The 20,767-nt window shown below is 36.4% G+C and overlaps 1 long non-coding RNA gene across 2 annotated transcripts; it reads right to left on the minus strand.

The window, feature by feature from the left end:
* Positions 1-36: 36 nt before the first annotated feature.
* LOC111192642 (uncharacterized) lies at positions 37-20,371 on the minus strand. 2 transcript variants are annotated; one of them, XR_002650054.2, is made up of 5 exons: positions 19,679-19,916; positions 19,349-19,409; positions 17,988-18,118; positions 16,711-16,756; positions 37-1,042 (listed from the first exon to the last, which is right to left on the minus strand). It is a non-coding gene; the product is annotated as an uncharacterized LOC111192642 (long non-coding RNA). The 2 variants fall into 2 exon arrangements; XR_002650053.2 differs by lacking the exon at positions 19,679-19,916 and adding an exon at positions 20,262-20,371 and having other exon boundaries at positions 38-1,042.
* Positions 20,372-20,767: the final 396 nt, after the last annotated feature.

A 20,767-nucleotide genomic window follows, 5' to 3' on the forward strand; every position in this document is an offset into this window, starting at 1 on the left:
AAGAACTATACTTTTTTAAGAATGTACAATCTAGAAAAGGCAACCCTATCTGTTGTTTATTAAATGTTGAAAAGTAAGACGCTAAAACAAAGACATAATATTAATATTGATGATTTTTTAAAATTCAAACTATATTTTGACATGGATCCAACCATTAATAAACTCTAATATGCCATCTGTAATATGAATATTGTGCATACCCATATTACGATAAAGCTAAAACAATATGCATTGTCACAGGGTTCTTTAGAGATCCAAAAATAGGTCTTCTTTGGCACTGCTCCAAAGAACGCATTTCATCATTTATTTTTTTGTTTGTTTTTTTAATAGTGCAACAACACATTTTACCAAAAAACATGAGTTATCTCTGCATTCAGACGTAAACTAGATCTCCTCAACTTACAGTAAAGGTGGAAAACTGGGTGCATCTATTAAATCAGAAAAGAGACATCTTTGCACATGGAAGAGGATGTGGCTCAGGGATACCACACATGGAAAAGTTTCACCTGCTGGAGATTAAAACGGACTGCCGTGTCCGATCCCATTTTCCAGACGGTGGGATCTGATGCTTTTTGATGTTGTGCGTAACCCCCCAAAATGCATCTCCGCGACAGTAGTTCCCGCAGTTTTACAGCGGGGCTGAGCCTTCCCCCGTATTTGTCTCACTAATGCATCTCCTCTACACTTGGTTGCTGTGCTGGGGAAGGGCTTGGTTGGAGCCCCCTTTCCCATTCCCTCTGAAACTAATTAGCTCTGAAGGCTGGAGCTGGGGGAGACCAGCGACGGTGAGACATGGAAGGGTTGTGTGGTGGTTGAGGGGGGGGGTTACTCTTGCTCTTATTGCTGCAAAGACCACTCAGCCTTGAAACAATGGACCTTGAGCAGTGGCTAACTTGATCCCGGAATCAGGGCCTCGTTATTGCCACATAAAGTATGATGATTTCCATTCAGGCATTTCCATTTACCTCTGTCTGTCTGTGTGCTGATCGCCAGGGGTTAATCGTTCCTCCTGCTCGTCTGCAGTAGTATCGTTGGTGCTCACCTGGATTAGATAATTAGATAGTCATCTTAAACACAGCAGGGGTGTATGAAAATATATAGTACTTTTAATATTATATTGTATTATGATATTTTTTTTTTTAATTAGAGGAGTACTATTTTGTTTCCCACCAAATAATATTGTCATACATTTTATAAAGGTTAAAAAATACATATTGTGATATAAGTTTGTCTCTGTTGAAAGCAGACTATTTTGTATTAGTTTTGCAATATACTGTTTTATACAAAATAAGAGTCTTTGTAAATCACTACTGTTTACAGAATAGACAAAATAATTACAGAATTTTTTGTTTCTACTGAATGTTTAAAACAACACATATTTAACATTTATTTTGTTACAGTAGTAAATTCTTGAAATTAATAAATCCAATATTTTTCAGTATTTTGTTAGATCAGTTCTGATTTCAAACGATTTTAAAAAACACATATATTGTATATTGTCACTGTCCAATGAAAAACATCTATCTTCAAAACAGCAACTTCAGAGGAGAGAGATAAAATCTACTATAGAAACCTACTATAGCAAAAAATCTGAAATTCGGATTTTGTAAACAAAAAAAATAATGTAAAACTAATTATGTTGCATACCAATAGTGTAATATAGCAAAAGATACAGAAATACTTAAGAGCACAATATTTAGTGCACGCACATAAACATACATATATACATAAAAAATGCCCTTATCACTATTATCATATCGTGTCACGATATATTGTGTATGATGCGGTATTATGGCACACCCCTTTATCGCAATATATTGTGATATATTGAATAGTAAGCCCTGTATCGTTCTACCTATTGTATCGCCAAGTTTTTGCCGATACTCAGGCCCAGACAGGCGGCTTCGTGTCTCTGCAGCGTGGGACACAGGAAAAGCTTCAAAATTCACTGTGACATAAACGGCCTGCCACAGGATAATGAACTATTTCTAGCTTTCACGCATTCGGCCGATATTCAAACGGAATCGAATGCGCTCTCTCATCGTGTCTCTCTTTGTTTTGAGGGATGGTCCGGGGAGGCGGCGAGGATGGACAGCTCTGCTCTCTGTGCCCTGGCCAGGGCCTGCCCCCCACTCGCCTGCAGGGGCCGGATCAATAGCAGCTGAATGCCATCTGCTTGGGGCAGCAGAACGCCACCAGAAGTCCGCGCCATGCATCTTCCCCTATTGAAAGGTTATTTTTATGCGAGTAAACAATTCATCCTCTGGCCTCCACGCTTTTTGCTCGTTTACCCCACCGCCCGATCGATGGCGTATGCAAAGCAGGGCGAGGAAAAAAAAATTGAATCCTAAGAGTGAACCTGATGCCCAGGTGACAGCTAATCGATTAGCCTCCCTGCTAAACTCTGACACGCGGCCCGAGTGTTTTATAGCCGCACATGCAAATCTCCCTCCACTCCGGCATAAAAAATTTGAATCCTTTACACTCTCTCTCTCTCTCTTTCTCTCTCTCCGTCTCTCTCTTTTTTAACACCCACTTGGACTCTTTTAAGCACCCTGATAAGAAGATAAGGCAGTCAGGGTGAGGAGAATGTACTTTTCTGTGTCCAATTACTGACCATGCCCATCCTGATCCGCATCCCTAACCATTTCCCACTCAACGCACACAGTATATACACTGGATATGCACACAGCATGTGACCCTGCTGATGATGGTGTCTAGATTGCATCACACACGGTGTGTAAGTGTGTGTGTTTGTGTGTAAGCAGGGGGAGAGAGAAGGGATCCTGATGAGATGATGCGTGCAGCGATCTTTTTTTTTTTTTTTTTGCAGGGCATCATCGCTCGCCTGACCCCTCAACAGCGGCGTCCGCGGAGAGGCGGATATTTCCGCAGCATGCTCTACTGGCCACACCGAACCTGTTACAGCTCCAGGGGGATTGTTTGGCTCTTATTAGATTTTCTGCAGCACGGCTATTAGTGATAAATGTACTGCCGCATTCACTGTCAAGTTAATCAATGCTGCCAAAGTTTTGTTGACCTAACAGCAATCTATAAAACCGAGGCTGCTTCGTTTTCTCTCCCCCACCTTCTCTCCACCACCACCAGCAAGACCCCCACTCCCACCCCACTATTCCATGACAACTCTGTCTACCATGGGGGCCCTTTGGAAGTCTGATTCTCTCCCCTTCAAAGGAGGATGTGGGAGGGTGGAGGGTACGCCAGAGTGGTGTCCACAAATTGAAATACTGTCTTTAAAAGTGGGGCAATTGCTGTGACGACTGGCCTGTCAAAAGAAATTGTTTAAAAACCAGAGTCACTCAAATAGATCCAGTTTGATGGTTAAAACACTGGCAAATCGATAACTTCACAGATGATAGAACGTTGTCAAGTTTAGGAAAAAAAAAGTGCAATTTTCTTGACAACGAGCTCCCCTTATTTTCAACAGCTGTAGCTGTAAAAAGATGAAAGGAGGGAGATCGAAAGATAGGAGGGATGGGGCAGGGGAGAAGAAATAAGACCTAGCTCTCAAATGTATGGCACTGTCATCAAGCAACCGCTGTGCAGTCCTCTAAAACAAATGACTACCACACACTTTCAAACGCAATTATGGTCTTATGAAATATGAATTTCCATTGATTTCCTCGCCTCTCTTTCGCACGGTCATCCGGCCCCGTGTATGAAATACTCACCATATAAATTATGAAAGAGTGCTGACACCATTTGGGCTTTGGTTTTTGGATTTTTTTTTCTTTTCTCTTTCGCCCTGTTAGTTTTGTATTTAACATTTTTCACTGCATCGTTTCTATTGTTATTTATTTTTTTCATGTATGATCGGAAATGTATATCATCTCCACCCAATCACAGATAATTTATCGTGGCTCTTTGGCAGGGAGGCCCCGCGCGCTCTGTCCGACTCAGTGAGGCTCTGGTTGATGAGGGAGCACAGAGGCACAATTACTGGAGCAGGAGAGAAGCACTGTAACCTGGCTGGAGAATACTGATTAACCTTTTTCACGCCGCTGACAAATGAATTGCATCAACAGCGCACGACAGCATTTATCAACGCCTGTCCACACTTAGGGTCCCCCTCACACTCTCGCCCTCCGCCCGCCCAGTCCGGCCAAAGAAAAATAACAAGCTTCTGCTAATAAAGCAAAGCTGCATGCCACAGCACATTACACTGTCACACACTTTGCAATCCGGCATCAATCTTCTTCTTACAGTTCAGACGGAAAAGAAGAAGAATCCTTGTTTTGTGATAATGAGTAGAGTATTTCTTTGATGGGTGTTAGGGGCAATAATAATTAAAATGATACAAAATTATTTTAGCTGATTGGTGGTGGTGTTGTCAAATAGTTTTGTGTGACTGAGAGTGATGTGTGATATTAATCATGTTTACGCTACTTTATTTTAGAGTAGCCTATGTAAACTTATACAAGCATAAACACTTATTGGTGAGTAATATTAACTAATAATTTGCACGTATATATGCTCATATTCTTTTTTTGTCACATTTATCATATTTGCTACATCATTCATCACATCTTGTTACTAATTTCCTACCATCCTCTTCTGCACCACATTCCACTGTCCCTTCAACCCTGACCCAACCCCCCCCCCCCCCCTTTATTTAAGACTGTGTCTGCATTAGGGGTGGGCAGTGTGGCCTTAATATAATATAAAAAATATTATGGCATTTTTGCAATAATGAATTTTTTGGCAATATGACAAAACACTGAAAAATACTGTATTAATATAAAAAATATAATACTGCCACAAAACAAATGTTAAAGTTGTAAACATCAGTAACTTCTCAAGATTCTGATTTTGTATAAAATAATAAGAATGCAACATAAAATTAATAATAAGTACTAAAGTGCAATAAACATTCAGTGCATGCATCTAAACTACAAACATTAACAACTACATACAAATAAAATAAATAGCTTTATTGCTTCACAGTAAATAGAAACCAAACAAAAATCAGTATATTACTGTGTCACAATATGTGCATGTTAAAATGTTGAAATATGTTAAATGTTGTAAATTGGAAAAAAAAATAGAATAATAATAATACAGACCTTATAGTCTTCTATTCAGTATGTGAAGTGTTTTGGGAACACTGAAATGTTTTTTTTTTTTTTAAATAAATTAATTAAAAGTTTTAATTAGAATTAATAAGAAGCTGAAGGCCAATGAAATGCAACCAGTTTCTGAACAGTGCTTTTATATATATATATATATATATATATATATATATATATAATTTTATTTTTTATAATAAAAAAAAACTAAACATATTACACGTTTCAGTTTTCAGTCTGAACGCTTCACAGTCTGAACACTACATGTGTCCAGTTTAGCTGCAAATATTCGGACATATACACGGCACCAGAAACACTGACCCACTGTCCCAAGGCTGTCCTTTGTCCAGGAAAGGTCACTTATCTGACATGTTACAGTGTCATTTGCATTTAAGCGTGCATTTTATTGACCCTCACTTTCAAGCTCCTGACTGCTTGCCATTAATGCGTTTCCCAGCATGATGTGTTCACTCAGCACATGCGACGATGGTCAATTAACAGCGCTCTCTAATTGCGCCTCCTTTCAGCGGAGGCCCTCACTAATATGCTTGCCTCACAATTAAGAACAATGGGCAGGCCGTTTAATTTTACCCTCTTTTAATGAGGATTTATAGACAACAAATGATGATACAACTCGTAAACTAACACTGGGCCGCGTCCTCATCAATCCTCTTTTATTTATCGTGTTCGCTTTTCTCGTGCGCTCAGGACTGCTGCGAAGGTAAATGGGCAAATGTGCTAACAAGAACAAAGCTCGGCGCAGCGTCGGTGTCCACCAGCGTTTCAGGAAAATAAAACGAATCAAGAGCAAGAGGGAATTATTTTTCTTTATTAAGTGACCCGTGTCCCGCGGGACACCAAACAAAGCAAACAATTAATCTTTTCCTATTGGTTCTGCGGAGGCACGCTGCTCCGGCCAGGATGAAGGTGGTCTCTACCTGTAGCAGCCTGGAGTGGAATAATTAGGCTTGTACAGGGGAATAAATGGGCTCCTGTGAGAGCCTCAGCCCTGCTGAGCTTTCTCTACCTGACAGTCCAGTTACAATCCCCTCCCCCCTACACACACACACACCTTACACCCCTACCCCTATCTATGAAACCATTAGCAATAACCAAAAAATAAATAAATAACTAAAGAGAGAGAGAGAGAGAGAGAGAGAGAGAGAGAGAGAGAGAGAATGAAAAAGGGTGAGAGAGCAAGAGAGCATAATTAACAAGATTCAGTGTATTAATTGTAGGGAAGCCATTAAAAAAAAGTAGCCAGAGAAAGTACATTAATTGCTGTTCCTAACAAAGTGTATAATCAAATTAAGCCAGCCTCTGCCGTTCACAGTCGGATAAGCAAGAAAAGCCTTTCCCAGCTTTGAAGAAAAAAAAAAAAGACAAACCATATCAATAGTTGCTGGGGGCTTGTCTATAGACAAATTGTTACATTAGAGTTTCTTAAGTAAACAACTTAACAGTAAACTAAAACCTACAGGAATAAGTTTTAAGTACTAATGCTGTATAATTCAGAGTACTAAAATATGTTCAGTAAAGTATTAAAAAGCACAACTGAAAAAAATAATAATACCATAATCTACCTGAGAGGCAGGAACGATTGTGCACAGTTGTTTACTAAGAGGAATTTAACCAATAATAGCTCAGAGACTTAGTTTTAAAAATTTATTTAAAAAAAAACGGATTCAGTTAAATTAACTGAGCAGCTCAAGTTTCATCTTCATCTTTTTCTTGATGTATGTTCATTTTAAGACTTGACGTGTTAAAAAAAGTCACATCTTTTTCTGTGGGTTTATTGGCTAAAAAAATCAGATTTGAATCGAAGTGCATTTAAACACATTCAGTGATTGGATGAAAGTGTTTTCAGTGAGTTGTGTTCACATATCACATTTATTTGACCTCTTAGCATTTTTACCTCATGCAAAGTCAATTCACATTTGTATTGCATGTAGTGAAAATGAGCTTTTTAGAGCTTAAGCAATTTACAATACAAAATCACAACACATTTTCAACAACTTATACTTCAGCATTGTGTTCTAGAAAAAAATAAGAGACCACTTAAAAATGAGTTTCTTTGATTTTAGCAAAATGAAAACCTCTAGAATATAATCACGAGGAAGGTGGATTATCAAAAGCCATCAAACCAAGCTGAAGTGCTTTAATTTCTGCACCAGGAGTGGCATAAAGTTATCCAAAAGCAGTGTGTAATACTGGTGGAGAAGAACATGCACAGAAACTGTGAATAAAAACCAGGGTATCTCCACCAAATATTGATTTCTTGTGAGAAATGTTGTCAGTAGTTGGTAGAATAAAACATAATTTTTACTAAAAAATATACCTATAAAAATATTCAGACACTGATGTGGTCTCTTTTTTTTTTTTTCCAGAGCTCTATATGTAATATCTAATCTTACATTTGAGATTTTTTATAGTTAAATGGTATCTTCATCTTCTAGCTGATGTACATTCTTATTGTGGCTCGATGTGTCAAAGAAAAAAAGTCACATCTTATTCTTTGGGTTTACTGACTTTTCTGCAAAATCTGATTGTAAATTTCACATAAAGGCATTCAGTGATTGGATGAAAGTTTAACTTTTTTATTTTTAACCTCTTAACATATTTAAATCATGCAAAGTCAAATAACTTTTTATTGCTTGATAGTAATTATGAGTTTTTTTTAGAGCTTCAGAGGTTTTAATAAGATCCAACATATCATCTTTATATGTAGTTATATCAGCCTATATAAATGCACAGTACCATCAGCAACATTAGGGCCATGTTGTATTTTACTCTTAGTATCACACGAAAAAGAGAACTCACATTTTCCTCTTCAAGAAGATCGGAGGAGCACCACGGCAACTAGTTTCACAGTCGGCTGACAAATAACAGCACAGCCTATGTTGTCCTACATTCCTGGGCAAGCTTCTCTAAAAACCTGTAGACTTTAAAGAGAGAAAGAGAGGGAGAGGGAGAGAGAGAGCGGGGAGCCGGGGCGAGTGGAGGCCTGATAGAAACAGTGATGGATTCCAGTTATTAGCTGATCAAAAAGATGGATGGTGCTCTGCTCCACCCAATCAACATCATCATCTAGATCTATTTAAAGATAGTGCTTGTGCTAATCAACTTATTTAAGCTGCTGATAATATCACAGGCCAGAATAATCTGCTATACTGGGCCTCGCCCCCTCCCACTTGCTGATCGATAAAATCACTTGAGCCAGTGCAAACGGAGGTAAATAATGACTATCCCGGTCATTAATATTATTTAACACTCCTCACACTGGACTTAATGAAGAAGAAAAACTGTGTGTTCTGTGCTCCCCTCACAACCTGCATCGGCCCATTATAAAACTTACTGCAACTCAGAACCAGAAGGAAGGTGCTGGGGATTTGGATGCAATGGAAACTGTAAACTGCTCTGCATGGTCTAAAGGGAGATTACACAATAATACTGTAGATAATTATACACTATTTTCTACTATTAAGTCTGTTTGGGTTTGTTAGGACATAGTGTTTATTGTAAAACAAGTAGAAATGGTACAAAAACACTAATTAAAGTGTAAAAGAATGTTGTAAGTTTTTTAAGCTTAGGCTTCAACTTCTCAGGGGACAGTTCATGGAAAAAACAGTTAAAGAAAATTTCTTAAAGAGCTGGGACACATCTGGTATCTAAAGGCATTTACACACCTATAGTTGCTTTGCTCTGGTATGAATCACTTAACAAGTTCTTTTTCACATCTGAAAACCACAAGTACAACAAAATGCATCTCAACAAACCATGTGCACATGAGCACATTCTCTCTGCTCTGCAAGAAAGTAAATACAGCAGGGATGGCATATGTTAATAGCCATATTAATTATCTGGGCAATAAATCAAGTTAAACTGCACCTGAAGAGCTGTTTAGCTGAAAAATGAAGAGTATATCTGATTTTTTGGGGGGTCTGCTCGAGATTGGATCACATTCTACTAAATTCCCTTTGGGATAAATAAAGTATCTATCTATCTGTCTGTCTGTCTGTCTTTCTGTCTATCTATTTTCTCAGTTTGGGATCAGATGGAACACCCCCTCCTACTGAGGTTCTTCGAGCTGTTGTTTTGTTCTGAGTGTGATAATTGTATTCACATTTGTCCAAATTAACCCTTGTGTGGTGTTCATATTTTTGTTACTCGTTTACTTTGTTACTTGTATTTAATTCAGCAAAATTAAGCAATTTTACATTAAAATGCTTTTCACATGCTTGCTTCACCTAAATTGCAAGCAATATAAACAGCTTACATGGTTAATATTTTCCCTTTACCTTTCTTATGTCACATTTCTTTCAAAAAGTGCTACTATTTTTTTTATAAGTTTTTTAATAAAATGTAAAAGAAAATGAATTAAACTCAAGATATGAGTAGAAAATTTGTTTATTAGCCCTTGGCCAAACATACTGTATGTAATATAAATGTGTGTGTGTGTGTGTGGGGGGGGGGGGGTTGTACAGTGTGTGTTTATTGAAAATGTGTTTTGATATATGTTTTTCACAAAAAATGAGCCAATGGCAATGAGTTTGAGTTAGAAAAAATATTTGTTTAGTATCATTTGATGAAAAATGAAAATCCGAACACCACACAAGGGTTAACCAAACTGCGCAGACATGATTTTAGGTTATAATTATACAATATGTTTGAGAATGTCATACTTTACACTTCTGTTAAAAATTGCTGTAATACTATAAACTTAAGCTTGTTGGAACACAGACTAAAACTAAATAGTATCTACTTTTTAAATTTTTACGTAACTAGTTTAACTTTTCAAATAACATCCTTTCTAATTTTCAAGCATATTACTGCTGCCATGCAAAAATCTTGTATCTCTATTTTTTCCTTTTTTCTGACATTTTCAATTGGCATGTGGTATTAAAATCCGATACATATCCGATAGGGAGCAATGAGACTCAACCTGAACAGCTTTTACATCAAGATGTTTGCTGAGGAGAAGGGAAATGAATGAGAGCACTGAGAACGTCCAAAAACACCTAAATATTATGGATGATTTCTCTGTTCACACAAAATCAGATAATATGGCCATAATTTGCAACTGAACCTTCTATAGAAATGGTTGAGCATGACCACATGAGGAGAATAGCGTTGCTGCAGCATCAAAGGAGAAGAAAAGGCAAAAAAATTAAGTTTCAAACAACAGTGAATACAGTGAGATTAAATGCACTCTCCGTGATATGCCCATTTTGTATTCTTAAGTTTAGTAAAAAAATAAATTATATATAACTAAGGAAGGTCAGTTACCCAATGCTCTTTTATATGAACAGCTCCTATCACTAGCAATGTGACTAGCACATACTTCCTCCAAATTACATGTAAGTCCAGTCACCACCTCTTCTCCAACTGCTGCTAATGCAGCAACTTTGGATAGCCAATGCATTTAGAGGAACGTGTTGGATCCCCAGCTCCAATACTATGGCTAACAGATGCCTGTGCTGACCAAAATCACACTGAAGCGCTATCCGGACGGGATTAGTTTCTCAGGAGGACGTGTGTGAAAAATATTTCACACTTCTACTCAGTGATAAAGCTCCTGTATCCGTACTGCAAAAACAGGAGGACCAGTGAGTTTATTGGCTTTCTCTGTCACATGGCATCGAATTCAGTAGCTCCTCCATTGCCACTTGCTGTTGTGTTTACATAGATCTCCGTGTAAATGCGCACCCAAAGTGTAATTACGGTGCGTGGCAGTGGACAAATAGCTATTTTATTAAAATCACAGAGGACCCCCCATAAAAGAGCAAATTACTTCAGGAGCCACTGAGAAACTAATTCCTTTTGGACAGGGCTTAGGAGTGCTGAGGGAAAAGAGCACCATCTACCCAGCCAAAGAGATCAAGGCCAATTGTGCTCTCTCTCAGACTCTGGCTGCTGATAGCAAGCAGTATGACCCAGGATACGAACCAGTAAACCTCTAATCATAGTGACAGCACTTCAGTCTGCTCTGCCACTATATAATAAATAGTAAATATTTTTTTATGGATTGAGTCCCAAATAATACTACAGAATGTTTTCATAATTATTAAAATAAATTAAATACACAGATTTACTGCTAGCCCAGTCAAAAAAAGGATTTAATAAATGTATAAACATAATGGCTAAACTGCAGCTGAATCACAAATCTGCAGCCACTTATCATATGACACACAGCCCAGGTGGCCATAAATTCAATATTTTTCTGGAACGCTTTACAAATGGTAAAACTGTTTCTTATTCCTCTCTCTTTTTCACCTCAGGCCTGTCCCGAGGTCTGAAGTATTTGGACAGGTAGCCAGGCCCAGTGACAGTCATTAACAATGGCTGGGCCTGAATGAAGACAAACTGGAGACAAGCCTAGTTTCCAGTAGAGCTAAGCTGCTTACAAGATAAATACTCGGAGGGTGACCCTTCAGCCCATGATGAACAACCTCTCATGCTTCAAGCAGCCTCTGGCTACCACCTCACAGCCAGACCCTGGCCGAGGGGGGAGGGTGGATGTAAGTATCCTCAGCAGCCTGGAGAAAGCCAGTGGTCATAGTGCTGGACATGGATGGCTTCCTTATAGGGCTTCTCTAGTGTAGGATGAGAAGGAGAACCCGCAGAAAGTATAGATGAAGAGAAACATGATGACGGGTCAAAGGTGGAAGTTGGCAGGTTTATATCAAAATGAAAAATTAAAGTAATGGCACATTTGCTTTTCTCTTGAAGTCATTATGAAATAAAAAATAGACTGCGAAAGTCTTTGATCATATTAAACATAAACAAAAAAGACAAAATGTTTGGCCTGCATTTGCAGACAATTAACATTTTCCATTCACAGTGTCACATGTTTACCGAGAACACATCACATAAGGCACTATTAGCACCCACAGTGGACAGTGCAGTGGGTGATAATAATTGTGACCTGCAGCATCTGGCTAGAATTGCCTTTGTGAACAGGCAAACAACTATATGAAATATTAATTAAAATATATATATAGCTGTTATATACATTTATTTTACAAAACAATGTTATGTATTTACATATCTATTGTTATTTTAAAAAGCAATAAACAGAGCCTGTGGGGCTAATTAAAAATATAATATAACATTTAAATCTAATCCTAATTCACAGAAACAATTAGCCAGTGAATAGTTTGTATTTTAAAAAGTGTTTGAAAAGTGTTTTATTTATTGAAATAGTGTAATGTGTAATATAATGTAACAAAGAGTGAATTAGCATTTTATAATTAATAATGTTTCATCTTTGATAAGCTAAAGGAGCGGTGATGATTCAGTTTCTGAATCAGTTTCTCAGATTTTGCTATTTATAAGTATATTTTGAGTTTGTTTTATTCTATAAAATACGAACAGCATTTCTCTCAAATTCCAAATACATATATTGTCATTTAGAGCATTTATTTGCAGAAAATGCGAAATGGCTGAAATGACACAAATGCAGAGCTTTCATATCTCAAACAATGCAAAGAAAACAAGGTCATATTTCTTAAGTTTTAAGAGTTCAGAAATCAATATTTGGTGGAATAACCCTGTTTTTTAATCACAGTTTTCATGCATCTTAGCCTGTTCTCCTCCACCAGTCTTACACACTGCTTTTGGATAACTTTATGCCTTCACTCCTGGTGCAAAAATTCAAGCAGTTCAGCTTGGTTTGATGGCTTGTGATCATCCATCTTCCTCTTGATTATATTCCAGAGGTTTTTAAGTTGGTAAAATCATATTAACTCATACTTTTTAAGTGGTCTCTTATTTTTTAATGTATAGTATATGTGTAGATTATGCCTGCACTATTTAGTATTTTTATAATATTTTATCTTTACCTTGTACACACTGAACAATAAAGGTGTTCAAGAAACTTTACATCAAGTGATCAGTGTGAAGTTGTGTCTATGTTACAACTTAGAAGGTGGGTCTATGTTACCCCCTGCCTCCCCCACTGCGTATCTGCGTATATTGTGTACCATAATTAGTTTTACATTAAGAAAAAATATATATTTGCAAAACAACTTCAAAAACGGCAAGTCACAATAAAAATATATCCTCTTCTACTTATTAAAACTGTCTAGATTTAATTTACTTGTTTTAATGCTATATGTGGATAACAACAGTAAAATACAATGTAAGAAATGTGTATAATCACAAAATGGAACAATTTTATGATGTTCCTAGGTTAAGAAATTTTTAGCACACCAGGCTTAGATAAACATAATCGTCCCACGCATTTACAAAAGCACACTACAGAGATCTGCAGTGGACTGTAATGATGAAAAAGGAGCAAGCTGTGGGGTTAGAGCAGACAGCAATTAAAGACCAGCAGCAAAAACAAGACCAATCCATAGCCAGTGTTTTTTTCCCCTTTTCCACACAAAAGGCCTGTGACACTGTCTCCAGCCTGTTCCCAACAGGGGGACCAAGGTCAACATAGGGTCCATTGGCCATCCTAATTACAACCCAAAAACATGCAGCTCAAGTGCCCCGGGGTCAAGAGGACACAGGTCAAGCAAAGGGGGGATGGGGAGGAGGAGATGGAGGAAAAAAGCCACAGATTCTCGGATCTGAGAGGAGGGATTAGGGTGATCAGCAACGTAAATAAAGTCAATCCCAGAGTAAATCAGGATCATACACCCAAGACTAATCCAATTAGCTAACACATGAACTTTCAGGAGTCAATATACTGAACATTCAAACAGACACTGTGGTGCTATTATGTAAACAGTAGAGATATACAAAAGACCACTTCAGTTTCTGAATGAGTTTCTCTAATTTTGCTATTTATAGGTATATGTTTGAGAAAAAAGAAAGAATTTTTGTTTTATTTCATAAACTACGGACAATATTTCTCCCAAATCAAAATATTGTCATTTAGAGCATTTATTTGCAGAAAAAAAGATACAGAGCTTTTAGACGCCAAATAAAAACAAGTTCATATTCATAAAGTTTTAAGAGGTCAGAAATCAATATTTGGTGGAATAACTCTGTTTTTTAATCACAGTTTTCATGCCTCTTGGCATGTTCTTCTCCACCAGTCTTACACACTGCTTTTGGATAGCTTTATGCCACTCCTAGTGCACACATTCAAGCAGTTCAGCTTGGTTTGATGGCTTGTGATCACCAATCTTTCTCTTGATTATATTCCAAAGGTTTTTAATTTGGTAAATTCAAAGAAACTTATCATTTTTAGGTGGTATCTTATTTTTTCCAGAGCTGTTAATAATATATTAGTATGACTTGGGTATTGGTAGATATAGTAGCTGTTTAGATATAATCAGTATTTAAAGCAAATGCTTGATTATGTATTTATTTTTAAATTTCAAACTATAATGTTTTTTCTAGATGATTGTGTTTTATTATTTATTTACTTTATTTGCAAAGCAACCCAGTTCTCTCTCTATCTTCATAAGCTTCATAACATGAGCTCTTTTAAAAAACTCTAAATCTTAAATCTGAAATCTGAAAGGCAGTATATGCCTATTTTGTACACAGGAAAGTAATATTGGGGATGCATTTTAATGAAAAGTGTAAACAAAATCCGGTCAAATATTATCTGGATACAAAACGCATGTTAATGGAAGTAGTAAACAGTAGTAAAAACCAATGGACACAAAAAGCAAATGAATGCTTTGAGAAAAAGAATCTGCTTTCATCAGAAGAGAAACTGGCAACTGTGAAGCAGTGGAACTGCCCATGTCATTGGCAGTGACTCTCTATTAAAGAAACTGAAAAATAAATAGCTTCTACAACATGACAATGATCTAAACAAGGGGTTCCCAACCTTTTGCAACTCATGGCTAATCTTAACCCACCACAAATACGTTTTTCCAACCACTTAAAATCAAACTAAATACAGCTCCACAATCAGTCTAGCTTCTCAAAATGATTGATAGGCACAACAAAATATTCTGTTTTTATCTATTTATCCACGATGAGCAAATCTCAGAAAAAGATTTAAATGTTTTACTCACCACTAATGTTAATGTAACTAGCTTTTTTATTCACCTGTTAAATTAACATGCTTAATCTAAATATAATGTTTCATTTCTGAAAACAATAATTTACAGAATATCTTAAATTAGGGAAACACAAAATAAGAATTACCTTTTTGGTGAACAACCCCCTAGAATACCACTGCAGCCAACTGGTTAATAACCCCTGATCTAAACTCTACCTCAAAATGTACCACTGACCAACAGAAAAGACATGAACTGGAGCTTCTCTATGAATCTTCACAGTCCTTTGGCCTAAACCTCATAGAAAATCTGAGGATACACCTGAAAGAACTTAAAAATATATTATTCTAATTTAAAAATGACAGAATGTGTCATCTTGCCAAGGGAGCTTAAACATAAAATCATACACAGGATAAAAATACTCATAAACCCACTCAGATTATTAATTCAGTGGTGATGGAAGTATTTTAAATTGCCAAGGCAAAGGCCTCTGAACTTTACTTTCTGTCAATAATAATGATGGACTACAGCTGGTAGTTTTCTTTGTGTGCAAAGAAAAAGTGGTGTCTTACAGCACTCACTGGACTGTTCAACATACAGTATTACAGGTCCAAGATCTTAGATTTTTTTTAAAGAACTGCAGATAATAAGATCATTAGTTCTACAAAAGTACATGTTACTGGGAGGTGTTGCCAAATTGGGTTGTTCGGTCAAGATGTCCAAAGGTATGTATATATTTGTAGGAGTAAAGATAAACCAATGTACCAATCCTTAAGCATGGTGGTGGTAGCATCATGCTCTGGAGTTGTGGTACCAGACATACTTTACAAAAATCCCCAAAAGCCCAATTTTGCCATGACTTTTACATCCATGATAAAAGAATTTAAACCCCCAGCCACAACTGTATATAAAATGACTCTACATATCAAGATTTGTGCACCAAATAGTTTTTCTCCCAAGCCAAGACCATCTATCTGATCTTATATACAGTTACATACTTAGACAACAACAAGGAGTAAATTAATAAACATAATAATACCTCCAGTAGAAATAAATATCTACCCACGTAATGGACTGATGGCATAATGCCCACAACAGACATTATATGGGCTAGCAAGTACAGCAGCATCCATCAACACTGTCAAGCCTACTTTATTGTCTTCAATTCTTCCTGTAAAACTGATGCAACCTAACAGAGCTATATAGCCATTACTCACTTCAGCAGATGCTATTTTATAATAACTCGAAAAGAATCTCATCATGCACTCGTAAAGTAGGCCTGAACTCTACAGAGCAAAGCATGAAATAAAAAGAAAAGAGTGTTTTTTTGGTTTGGTGCACTCCTGCACTACATCTAAAAATAAGTCGATGGTAAAGGTTTCCTGCAGCTTGTAGCCTCCCAGCCCTTAACCTTTCCCAAAGTTGTAGATGAAATGTCAGTGCCGGACCCTCAGGTATAAGTTAGCGGCCTAACTGGACAGCACCATGGTATGAATCACTGTCATTCTAAATGTAGAATCAGCAATTCCAGAGCCATCCCTATCTGGAAATGTAAAGGGGAGAAAGAGCTGCTCCAGGAGCTTCGCTATTGATTTTTTCCTCCGAACAAAGAGACTTTCCCGAAACATGATACATCATAATCATGCAATTTGTACCTTTGCGTCAACCGACGAACCGGACAGATCCGATGAAGAAGTCGACCTGCAAAAGCAAAGTAATAAATAAAAAGCACAGTATTTAATAAAGGAAATTTCATACTACAGTACAGTGGTTGTGACTACACTTCCTTTTAAGAAATTTACTCATTTAAACCTAAACAATCTTTTTTAGAATTTTGCATAAATGCAAAATGTATTTTTTTAATTGTGTGACACTGAGCATGTTAATGCTATTTAGTCTTACTAATAATTAGACCTGCATATTGTCAAGAACTTGGCCAATACACAATTCTTACAAATTAACATTTTGCGATACTGCAAGCAAGTCGATTATCATACTGCGGTAGTATAAATAAAATTTCAGAAGAAAACTACTGTCATAGTATAAAAACACACAAAATCAAAGTTCACTTTTAATGCAATAAGAACAGTGCTATCTAGCGGTCAAGTTCTAAACACAACACTAAACTAAACTAAAACACTGTCTGACACCAAATTTTACATGTGAACTAATAATTATACTGTGAAAATCTTGAAAATTATACTTGAAAATCTATACAGTATTGCAAGACAAAATATTGTAATACAATATGATATCATATTTTCTTACATGCATTTTTATTATAAAAATAATACATTTTTTATAAAACATATACTGTACTGTGCAATATAGTAAGAACATACAGTATACCAACAATCATTAAAACATAAAAAAGAGGAGAGATATAATTAAAAACATTACATTATTTATAGATGAAAGCAGGTCTAAAAAAAGTTGAGTTTTGAGACGTGAGAAGAAGACTGACAGATCAGAGGCTTTTGGAAAACTTGAGGAGCCTAAGCTTGAATTGTCTGGCATTAAAGTATTTTGCATGATGGTGGTAATGCCTTTTATTTGTGGGACACTGGTGACAAAGTTGATTGAGTACCATCTACTGCCTTATATCAGGCCTCACTCCATAACTCTCATAATTCACATCGCCTTGCCATGAGCACACTGGCCAGTGTTCAATTTTTCACCTCAACACTTACAGTTACAGTATGCAGGTATGGGCACACATTTTACTATCTTTTGGCATGACACTGTTTATGTATGATGACACTACTAAATGTCATTTAATTCCTTTCTCTGCATGTTATCACAAAGAAGTATGTCTACTATAGATACTACTGATAATACTGATCCTGATAGTTTCTACTGCTGCCCGATGTAAAATGCTGTGTCTATCTGATGTTCAGCTGTCTAAAAAAAGGTCAATACTTTCCAAACGTACATTATTCCTGAAGGTTTTAATGAAAGCTCTGCCAGTGGCTGATTATGTATCCCTGTCACAGAACTCCTTTAGAGAGAGGGACAGAGAGAGCATTTCAATCTGCAGTGATAACACCAGCCCTTGAAGTGAATCTGTGAAAAGAGAGAAAGAGATAGATAGATCGAGATTCACTCAGATGCCTCTCCACCGTTTTATTCTCTCTCTCTCTTTCTCTCTCTCTCTCTTCACCCAGTAGCCCCTGCGGCGGATGCCACACTGCATCACACCCAGTTTGCCTCCCTTTTCCCGGACAGTCCGAAACACTTTTCCTGATCTCTTTCATCTTGATGTATTGTCAATATATGGATCGTCGTGCTCTCTAATTCAGTGAAAAAATCTAGTTTTCCATTAGTCTCTGCCTTTCTAATTTTCGCCACCGCTTTGCCACGTGTAATTATTAAAGGCAGATTCAAGAAAGCAATTACTGAACTACCATTTGTATCTTTGAAATCTTAATAAGCAGCAAGAACTCGAGCCCGGAGAGAGAGAGAGAGAGAGCACCATACGATTCAGGACAGGCTCTGCGGTCTCTCAGGCAGAGAGCCTTCTAGCTTCCCTTTTTCTTTTTCTCTTTTGTGCTATCAGAAGTGTGAGCTCTTTCAGTTTAAATAAGTGCACAGAATTGTTCTAATTTTCATTCATTAGTCACAAACAGGTCTGTCACTGTGGCTTTCTATTTTAAGACATACTGGATATATTGTCCTAGAAATAATTGCAATAAATTGTATTATTGTCATTTTAAGACTACTGGCAAATGTTATGCCACTGATATCATGACAGTGTAAAAGCACTATATAATTATAGCCTTTAATTTATTACTACATAATGACTATTCCAATAATAACAGTTCGGAATGACAGTATGCCACATTTGTTTGTTTGTATCTAGCATACTTTTTTAATAATTCTGCTCCATTTTTGGACAACATCATTATTGTGACAGGCTTAATCACAAAACCACTAGACTGCACAATCTTGTAAAGAATTAGAAATGCTGGTGAAATCTATAAAAGCAATATAAATTGATTATTAGTGAGACAACAATCTCATTTTAAAATACAGAGAAAATCGCAAACTACCATTTCAGCTACACATTATTCACAAACTAACGATTTATGTGTCTTAACCAGTAGTCCACCCAGACTAGAGTCAAATACAAACAACATTTATCTAAGGTTATCACAGCTTTTTGTTCAGCAAACAACAGCTTATGTTAGGAACTGCAGGTTTGCTAGTATCTCTTACTAGGCAAAATGTATTTCTTTTGAGACAGTGTTGTGTCAGCATATACTATAACATATAAGTTTACAAACATCTACTTACCAAAGCTTTCTTCACCCTGCTGATAAAAACACTTAACACGCCAGCATTTGACAATCTCCAACTGTCAAAATTAAATGAATACAAATATCAATATTTTAGTGAATACAGATTAAACAGTTTATGTCCTTTAACTAGGGCTGGAATCGAATTAATGTTTAATGCGGCTGAAGGCCATTGCTTACTATTTGTAAAAAAAATAATAATAATAAATAAATGTGTTTTAATGTAAAAGAAAAAATAGCTTGCACATCACTTTAAATGCTGCTGTCTGTTTCAAATATAAAAATTGAAAGAGGTTAGATATGTAAGAAGTAAAAATCATAATCTCACCTCATATTTTTGAAGACCCTTTTGTATTATTCACAAACTAATTGTATTTGTTAGATAACTAACATAACCTACCTAGCATTAACTAACTAGGTTAGACTGATAGCGAGCACTAGCTAGATAGTTAGCTAACTAGTCAGCTAGCTAACTAACATTAGCTAAAAACATTAGCTTAGTTAGATAACCTAGTTAGCTAGCGTTAGCATTGGCTAGCTAAAACTGCAAAATATTAGCCAGTTAGTTATTTAACAAGTTAGCTTAGTTAGTTAGCTAACTGATTAGCTAACCCAGTTAGCTAGTGTTAGCGTTGACTAGCTAAAACTGCCAAAACATTAGCTAGTTAGTTAGTTAACGTTAACTAGTTATTTAACTAGTTAGCTAACCTAGTTAACTATAGCTAGTGTTATCGTTAGCTAGCTAAAATGACAACACATTAACCCACCGTGTTAATTAGTTAATTAACTAAGCTAACCTAGTTAGCTTAGTTAGTTAACTAATAAGATAACCTAGTTTAAAAACTGCAAAACATTAGCTAGTTAGATAACCTGTTAACTTATGTTCCTGACACATACAAACTTCCACTTACCAAAGTTTCCATAAATCTGCTGTTCATTCCCTGTTTTATTAGCACTTCACGCAGGTCCACAACACATATGAGGGACTGTCTGTAACAAACCTGAAACTACAGAACTGATATAAAGCAGGGGATCTTAATATATTTTCTTGAATTTATTTTTATTAATATACAGTACCAGTCAAAAGTTTGGACACACCTTAAATAAAGTATTTTTGTATTATTTTGTCTGCATTGTAGATTAATACTAAAGTAAACCAAACTACAAAACTATATATTTAATAAAAATATATATATGTATAAAAATTTGTAAAAAAAAAAAAAATCAGAATATGTTTTATATTTTAGATCCTTTAAAATAGGCACCTCTTGCTAAGATGACAGCTTTGCACATCTTGGCTGGATTTTCTCAGTCAGTTTTATGAGGTAGAGGCACCGGGAATGGCTTTCAGTTAACAGCTGTGCTGAAATTGTCAAGAGTTAATTACTTGAATTTATTGCCTCTTAATGTGTTTTAG

The sequence above is a fragment of the Astyanax mexicanus genome, chromosome 12 (genome assembly GCF_023375975.1).
Source record: "Astyanax mexicanus isolate ESR-SI-001 chromosome 12, AstMex3_surface, whole genome shotgun sequence".
Lineage (NCBI taxonomy): Eukaryota > Metazoa > Chordata > Actinopteri > Characiformes > Acestrorhamphidae > Astyanax > Astyanax mexicanus.